Source organism: Solea solea, chromosome 9 (assembly GCF_958295425.1).
Source record: "Solea solea chromosome 9, fSolSol10.1, whole genome shotgun sequence".
NCBI lineage: Eukaryota > Metazoa > Chordata > Actinopteri > Pleuronectiformes > Soleidae > Solea > Solea solea.
The window spans coordinates 5346919-5356654 of record NC_081142.1 but is presented as its reverse complement, the minus strand read 5'-3'; positions in this window follow the sequence as shown (position 1 = coordinate 5356654).

The following is a 9736-nucleotide window of genomic DNA, read 5'->3' as shown; positions in this document are numbered from 1 at the left end:
ATGTCGACGCCAACCTGAACTACATGTTTACACTCAACTGCCACTTTATTAGGTACAGATGGCACCTCCCAGAACAGTAGTTCACTCTCAATCATGCCACATTCAAAGTTTCTGAAATAAGCTATTTTGATGCTCAGTTTGAACTTCAGCAGCAGGTTCTTCACCATGTCTTAATTCACTGGTTGATTCGATATTTGTATTTACCAATATATATACAGTACTGCAAAAGTCTCAGGGCACAACCAGCTTTGTTGTTTTGTCAAATTCTGTGATCATTAGCATTTGGATTGGAATGATGTGAATCAAAGTTAGTCATATATATAGCAAACTGTATATGCGTAGAACTCATATCACATGTGTATGGGATGCTCAAGCATGTCTTCGATAAACCAGGCCTAATATAGTGAGGTGTTTCATTAGTGTGTGTGTGTGCTGTGTGTGTGTGTGTCTGCTGTGTATAGGGTGAAGTCATATCAATATCACATGTTTGAACACACCTGCCACTTTGAGACCTTTTCTGGTACTAATACTGACCCTGTCAGGACCAGTAGTCCTCGTGGAGACCAGAACCTGAGATTTGAATTCTGCTCATTTGGGTTCTGTGTGCGTTATAGTTTCACTAGAACTCCTGGCATTTGCACCGATGTTATGTAAAATGAGGCCATTAGGATTTCGACCTGGAGCTGAAAAAAATAGTCTAACAATCTTGGAAGTGGCATCACTAATCATTTGCAAATTGCATAAAATAATTTCCCTGACCAGTGTTTACCAACAGTGAGGTCACGGCCATCCATAACTCCTGAACTGATAAATTGTGATATCGGTGGCCTTGGCACGCAGCTCCTCTCCCCAAAATAATGACCCTAAAAAGTGTGTCTCTGCTGATTGCCAACGAGGGATTGTGGCTTTTGGCTTGTGCCATCAGGAGAACAGCAGTGTCCGCTTGGGTTAATGTCCCTGTATTGATCCCAGCAACCACTGCTATCGAAAATGAATTACCGAAGCCCGCACGGCAGCGAATCCGTCATCTGTGCTCAGCCAGCCGGCCACAGCAGCTTATTGGTCGCGGTGGTGATGGATGTTAACTTTCATTGCTGGCTCCCCGCTTCTAATTCACCAGGGTTTACAACCCAAAACAACGCACCGCAAAGTTTTATACTTTCACCAAGTACCAAGAACTCCATATCAGGATCCCACCTTTTTTTTTAATCTCTTCATATTTTTATTTAATTATTTTCACCATACATGCAGGGTCATGGTGATACAAGAACAACGTGGTCAACATGGTGCGAGGAACTGATCAGTTCACCCCCCCCCCCTTTTCAATCAATCTTCTTTTCTCCTGTTTCACGAGGCTTAATCAGCAAACCAAATAAAAAATAAATAAATAAATAACATTTAAAATCCAGCCATTTCAGCCCCCATTCCCATCAAAAGACAAATCCATGCATGCGCCTGCAGCTCAGTTTTAATTTGTATTTTAATGTACTGTTTTCGAATACGTAAATAAGCATATCCTATGGCAAATACAATATGAAATATTAACTGTGTCAATATCTGCGGTGTGACTGGGGCGACGCCGCAGAGCGTCGGTGATTTATTTCACATTAGTAACAGCGGGCGAGGTTGGCATCGACTTCACGCACGCGCGCACACACACTACAGTGATTGTGCTCTAATTTATTTATTTATTTTAAAAAAAGAACACATCCTTTAAACATATAAACAACAACAAAACTATAATTAAGTGTCTGTTTTTCATATATGACTCTGGTGGTATTCACTCTTAGTTTGAAAGTCACCACAGCTCGCACGAGGCCCAGAGCATTTTGTTTTTATCTTTAAGCACTGCTGTCGTTTACTGATCAAATAATCGATACTGAACCCGGAGCTGCACGCGCTCAATGCATTTCTGAAGGATCGATATGGTGCCAAAAAAAAAAAGAAGCATTCTGCTGAAATGCTTTAAGTTAGGTGTGTGGTGTTAGGCTATGTGTTTGACCTGCAGCCTCAGCAGTTTCATTAGAGGAAATGACCGCAGAGCACTCAGTCTAAGAGCTCAAAGTATTATTACTATTATTATTCATTTATTATCATTATTATTATCATAATAGCTAGCATTATTGTTGTTGTTGTTATTAATGTCAGCCTAATGTATTAGTCGTGTATATAGTACACTTTATCCAAATAATAAAAGAACATATTTATTTAATTTTATGTATTTTATTTATTTTTTTTAAATTATCATTTAATTTACTTCATGTCTGTCCATTAAACTCTGTGCGAGAGGTATTTCTGTTTGGCCAACTCTCCATAAGCTTGTCCATTTCCGCGGAAATCACTCGATGGAGACAGACTAATCTTTTCATGACTTCTTGAATGACTCCGTGGCTGATGCATCACACTTAATGTATTCTAAAGTATATTTACTTGAATCTGGCTATTGGCAAAAGTTAAGTAGCAGTGTTTAGTAATGTCGCATTGATCAAGCCTCAGAGCAAGTCTGTGGGACGGGGCTCTGCCTCTGCTCCTCTCATCATCATCATCACTATCATCACACACACACACACACACACACACACACGGATGTGGCCTTGTTGGGAAAAACAGAGCTGCCTTGTTTACCTATGGCTCTACTTTATGTAGCCAAGTCTGTGTGTGTGTGTGTGTGTGTGTGTGTACTATGTGACATTCATACATTTCTATAATTATTTTACTCACTGAGACTCTAGTTAACATTTTCTTTAAATCACCCTATATGTGTGTATGTTTTTTTTCTCTTTTTTTAAACCTTTAAATCCAGTCTAAAGGGTTAGAATTAAGTTAGGTTTGGGTTAGACATTTAGTTGTGATGGCTAAGGTTAAGGTAAGGGGCCATTAGTATGAGTGTCCTCACTCAGAATGCTGTGTGTGTGTGTGTGTGTGATATGTAATATTTTTATATAATATTTAATTTACTGAAACTCCAGTTATTTGTTATTTGTAGATCAGGAATATGTTTCTTTTAATCACAGTGTTTGTTTGTGAATTAATTTTTTTTTAGAATTAAGTTTAGTTTAAGGGTCATGATTAGACAGTTAGTTGTGATGGGTAAGTGGTCAGAGAACACACTAGGTCTATGAGTGTCCTTACTAAGAATGCTGTACAAGAATGTGAGTGTGTGTGAGAGAGATTATATATATATATATATTACTTTGCATAATTATTTTACTGACTGAAACTCCAGTTATTTGTGGATCAAGAATATCTTGAAGGAATCTTTTTTGTTTCCTTACCTTTAAATCCTGTCAGGTTCATTTTCTCTCCTCTCTTTCTTTTCTTCCTCCCTGTTTTAATGCCATCAGACCTTTGAACCCGCCGCTTTGCCTTTAAACATTTTCTAAAGTTTCAATAAGCTACAGGCCAAATCAATGTCACCCTGCCTTTTGAATGTTGCGTGTTTTGTCGCGTTAAATCTCCTGTTAGAGCAGCGTGATTCACAGCCTCAGCCCCACAGCAGCATCTCAAACCCTGAAGGCCCCGCGATGTCGCCGTCAAAGAATCAAACTCGACTGTTTGTAGAGCGTTTGCCTGCAGTTTGTTAAGGAATTAGTGTGTTGCCATAGATTATTATTTTGGTGCATTTGCATTTGAAAGCGCCGTGCAATAGAAAGGCCGCGGTTGATCAATAGCCCTGGTGCCTTCATCGATCTATCCGCAGTCTGATCGATTGGCAGGAAGAATTGGACGCACATCTCCTCTCTGCTCTTGGTTTCACTCAAAATGAAAGTCAGCTTATTTAGAAATAGACACTTAAATGCAGCAGGTCATGAGCGTGGAGCTCTAGAAATGTTTTGGACGATTTAGGCCTGATGTTTCATGCTGAGACTAATCAATAACCAATACGGTAAGATCATTTTTATATGTACATGTAAAATATATTTGTTAATGTGTAGCGTAAAATGCAAGATACTATTTTATGTGTTTGTAAAAATTAGATAATGTAATTTACACTGACGTTTTGTTAAGAGCAGAAAATAAATACATATTTTTTAAAGTGATACATAAAATAACTGAGTCTTGATTTAGGTAATTCAAATATGTAGTTTAATATCAGTTATATTATCTAAACTATTGGTCCAGGGACAAAAAAACAACAACAAAAAAACATCAATAATTAAACAACCTCAGGCCTAAAGGGCATATTTTATTTTCCTCTTACAATATATTTTTTATTAATTTTGCCACAGCACACTGTATATTTCAAATATGCATCCTTTAAAAAAAGCTCTTAATTTCAGTGGGACTTTTTATTAGTGAAATAAAATCTGTTAAAACAAAAAAAAAGTTGAATAAATGTTGCAGCAACAGCAACATCCTGTAAATAGATCATGTGTTTTTGTCACCTCATGTCACCGAGGCCTCTCATCTTTATTTTGGGTTCTCAACAGCTGTTCACGAAACAACCACTACGCAGGTGCGATCACGTGATGTCACGCCAATCAATAGGCCCACTAATCACAAGCACATTCAATAGCGTTATTGATCTGATTGGGGGGGATCACTGAATGTTATACAGATTAACTTGTGTGTTTTTCGGGCTCTTTTCACAGAGTCAACTTCTCAAATCCTGACAAAAGGCCCCAAAGTGTGAACGAGACGATCTGTTTGATTGCTGTCAACACACGTGATAAACACAAAGAAACAAATCAGCCCATGGTCTGTTGTGTGTTCACACTTTTATTTATTTAAATGTATATTATACATTAATACCATTAACTGTATTTTCACACAAACTTAAAAATACATATTATCTATCTATCTATCTATCTATCTATCTATCTATCTATCTATCTATCTATCTATCTCTTTTTAAATTGTAATAAACAGTTATATATAGATTTACAAACACATTCAAGCAATTGTATGATATTTGTCCGTCACAACTTTCAACATATATATAGGCAAATATGCAGTTCACAGATATACAGATAGATAAATAATGTAGCCTCCATATTTGACACAATCCCACTTTTTATGTTGTAAACAGAAGCCTGTGTGTGTGTGAGTGTGTCTATAGGCTGCAAGGAAAAATTTCATTCAAAACAATCTTTGGTGGACATTTTCACCCTGTGTGGCCCTTAAATGACTTTTTGAAGGTTGGTTTAGGTTTAAGGTTAGATTTAAGTTTAAGTTAGGGTTAGGTTAAGGGTTAGGGTAAGACATTTAGTTCTTAGGGTAAGAGGCTAGAGAAAACATTAACTCTATGTGTGTCATCACTTAGAATGCTGTACAAGAATATGAGGGAGAGTGTGTGTGTGTGTGTGTTTGTGTGTAATATGTGAGATTTTTATATATATTTTATATAATTAACTCACTGGAACTCCAGTTATTTGTGTATCAGGAATATTTTTCTTTTAATCACAGTGTTTGGTTTAGTGTGTGTGTGTGTGTGTGTGTGTGTGTGTGTGTGTACATTTATTACTGAATGGCATAACAACAAAATAACTTAAACCCAAAAGATCAAAAATGAAATGGCTCATCATAAATAGTTTAAGGGGATTAAACCAATAATAAAATTTGCAACAACAACAAAGTTATGTGTAATTATACTACACACACACACACACACACACACACACACACACACACGTACATTCTTTAAATTCTGGATTAAAGAGTGATCATACAGTCTAATGTGAATGCATGTACGTCACCCTCGGGCCTCTTAATATGTATACATTTATTCTGCTTCATAGATTCCAGATTAGAATGATTATAGGTTGTAATGTGTATGTGTTATCTCACCAGCTTGTTAAGAGCATTACTTATTGTTCTTCTCCGCCTGCCCTCCTGCTTTTAAACCACACAGCTTTTTCCCCTCTTAAGCACTGCTAACGCTGGATTTATTAGGCTTAAAGAACAGCCTACACATCTTCCTCAAAGGGGATCAGACATTAAGTGTAGATCAAAAGGATAAAGTCTTAAAAACAGAATAATGCTTCTTCCACAGCTCTTATTCTTATTCCCTTATGCATGTTAATGCCGGCATTCTAAATGGAGTTTTGTTTGAAATAATATTCATGCACCGTGGTTATTTTAATGGCTAGAGGGGTTTATTTTATTCCCAGGCTTTTATTGTATTAATTTTCCCAAAAATAAGAGAGTTGCTTTAATTATATGGCAAGAAGAACAAAGCTCGTAATACTGTATTTTTTTTGAAAGGTGGCAAGCAAATGTTAAAATGTATTTGTGAGCCAAAATACCCTGAAGGTTGTCCTTTTTTTATTCTTTTATTCCATGTTTTGCAGACAGAAAAGAGGAGGCATAGAGAAATATGAAGACCAGGCTCACACCAGTGTATGCTTTTTGTATTTCCAGGGTGCGAAACAATGACACAGCTTCAGGGAAGTGAAGGACGCTTCAGCTGGATCTGTAACTTTCAAATGCACAGAGCAGAAGCAGTGACTGAGTCATACGAGCCCTGCTGTCAAACATGTGTTGGTGTGCGCTACATTGGCAGCAGATATTTCTTTCTTGATGGAAAATGTGGAAAATGTCTCTGCCAGTATCACTTTGTTATCCTGGAAATGTTCTTTATATTCATCAGACAAAAAAATCCCTGAGACACACGGTCTGAAAGCAAAACATGTATCAGTCAGAATAAATGTGGAATCAAGTACAAGTGGATGTTGCCCACCACCCAAACCACCAACCGCTCATACATGCCCCTCCACCAACACCGCCCCATCCTTCCCCTTGTGCAACTCCCTACCTCCACACCCGATAGAGCACCCGTTGCTAAGCGACAGAGGGAGCGATAGATTGAGGAGACATAGTCGATCAATTCTACAGAGAGAGGGAGAGAGAGGAAGGGAGGCAAGGAGGGGAGAGTGAAAGGAGGGAGGGAGAAGGTTAAAGAAAGAAGGAGAGAAGAAAGGGAAAGGAAAGGAACGGAAAGGAAAGGAAAGGAAAGGAAAGGAAGAGAGAGGAGAATGTAGAGTGATTGCGGTTGACTTTAGGCTCCGGTTCGGGCTGAAGATGCTCTTTGAAACATCTATCTTTGTTAACTGTATCTTGCCTCCGAGAATAAATCCATCCCTACAGCTGTCCACCCTTCCATCTTTGTCCAAGTGCTTTACTTTAATACTTTTATCACTACAAATTACAGTCCACACAAGCAGCCTGTGTTTAATATTCCCTCACTCAAAGGAGAGTTAATTGTATATTGCATGCACTCTTTCTCTCCAGCTCTCTGCTTTTCTCCATTTGTCACTGCTGCACACACACACACACACTAACATGCAGATGCCTGGCAATACCACATGCCTGTGTGTGTGTGTGTGTGTGTGTGTGTGTGTGCAGAGCTGGGTGTTGAGCGTATCGACTGAGTATCGATCCCACCACTCACCTCCCTGCAGTCAGCTCTTGTCCTACATAGCATGCCCTGTCTGATTTCTCCCTTAATGGCTTTTATCCAGCTCCAATCTTTATTTAAACTGAAAAGTAGGAATTAGCATCCACTTCTATCCGAGTCTCTCTTACCTTTTCTTTTCACTGTCATCTTGAACTGAGTATCGGCAAGCACTGGTCCACTGAGCATTCTCACTTCCTCCCGTGGCTATGATTGCTTTCCCACTCAGAAATGTACAGTACAGTACAGTGTGTTATTTGCACTCATTCTTGCTCTTTACTGTTTTGTGTATTTTTAAATATCACTATATTCAGATAAAATACAAATTATTATTATCATTATTATTATTATTGTTATTATTATCATTCTGATGAATACTTGGTAACTTTGTTGATTCAGAGGTTACATCTCCAAAATGTCAGCAAATGGTAGCCAATGTGTAACATTCAAATATGTTTTTGGACCAGTAATCAAAATCCTAAATAATAATCATCATATAATCATAAAGGGGAAACAAATAATGCACAGCTTTCTTTCTTTCTTTTTCTGTAACAAAGTGACAAAATTATTGCTTGTTACATTTCAATTAATCAATTAATGTTTGCCTGTTTATAGATCTATCGTAAAACATTAGCCACATGCCGATAGGTTTGCTATAAATATCTTTCCTGTCCACAGTGGATTCTCTAAAGACAGCATAAGGGAATTTTTCCAAAATCAGGCATCAGTGTCTGTTGTTTTTAGTACCACACCAACATGTATGAGAGTATCTACAGACAGACAGACAGACAGACAGACGACTTTATTAATTTATCTATATATATATATATATATATATGTATATATATATACATATATATCAAATGACTCGCTTGGAAGATATGAACCTACCCTTTCATTGACTAATCATAACTGTATCTGTTGTATTTGAATGGAATGTCATTAAACAATCATAAGTGGGTCCATTAGACATCTGGAGTTATTTGTCCCCACCTTGCATTGTCATGACAACAGCCCTCAAATGAGCAGCGCTCATTCGGCACAGACTTCTCTTCATATTGATGGTCTTTCCTTATTGTGATCAGTCAGCCACAGCCTGGGGAGGAACCCTCCGCATGCCGTCATCCCTTTCGATTTGATTTGATTTGTTGCTCATAGAGGGAAGTGATGGGAGAGACTCTTATCTTGGCCACGCAGAAACAAGCCATACCAAATAAGACACATCAGACTATCTGTGCTGGCACACACAATGGGGATTAATTGATCCCCTAATACCACAGATAAATCAATTCCTTCCTTCCCCCCTGAGCTCTCTGGCCAATTGGACGACCCTGCCATTTGATCAACAGAGCATCTCTAGCCAATAGGAGGAGAGATAGAGGTTGACTGACAGCGGCACAGAGGTGAGCCTGGAAAGATGTTTGAGAGAGAGTCAATCAGAAAGCCATTGGTTGCAGGAGTGAATGTGAGGACTGTAGTGCAATCCTCAGAGAGCACAAACATGCTCAGAGTTGGAGGAAAGCAGCATGTGGAGGTATTAATAGCATCACTGTTACTGCACAATAAGAGCGATTTTTGTTTGGTAACACTTGACATTACATTATAGAAATAATCAGCGTGTTTACATGATGATAGAAAACATCCTCTGGACCTTTAAAATATGTGTAAACTTGTTAGTCTGTTTTAATGACAAGAAGACTGAGGCTATATCACTTGGCCCAGGCAGCACCTTTACCTTGTCTTGACCAGAAGTTACTTTCTGGTTTTATTTCTCAGTATGATAAGGTTCTTATTGGACATCTTAGAATATTCCAACAGATAATTCAAGAACCCACACACTCTAAAAGTCACACCTTGCTTGGACATTGTTCTTCATCACGGTCTCAGTGTAGATAATTCAAAATTCAAGCCACAAATTACTAGTAATTAGGTTAGAGATAGACAGTCCTATTTTATTATATCCCACATGAGACCAACCACATGCAGTCTTGATGTCATCCTAACCAAATTTCTTAAACAGGATTTAGACATCATTGCTTTCAGTATTTTAAAAATGATTACCGGTTCTTGGATAAAGCAAATGGCATTTATCCATTATCAACATTTTTAGAGAAACCAGACTTTAACCATTTAGTTATTAACATTTTCAGACCAATTTCTGACTACAGTTTTTATCAAAAATCTTAGAAAAAGTGGTTTCAACCCAACTTTTAGCTTTAATGTCCAAAAGTAACAGCTTTACAGAATCTGCCTTCCTCAGGGTAACCAGTTGTTGGATTTATTCCGCCCTTTTAGACAAAACCCATACTGCCACCATAGATAATTAAACATCCTCCACAACTT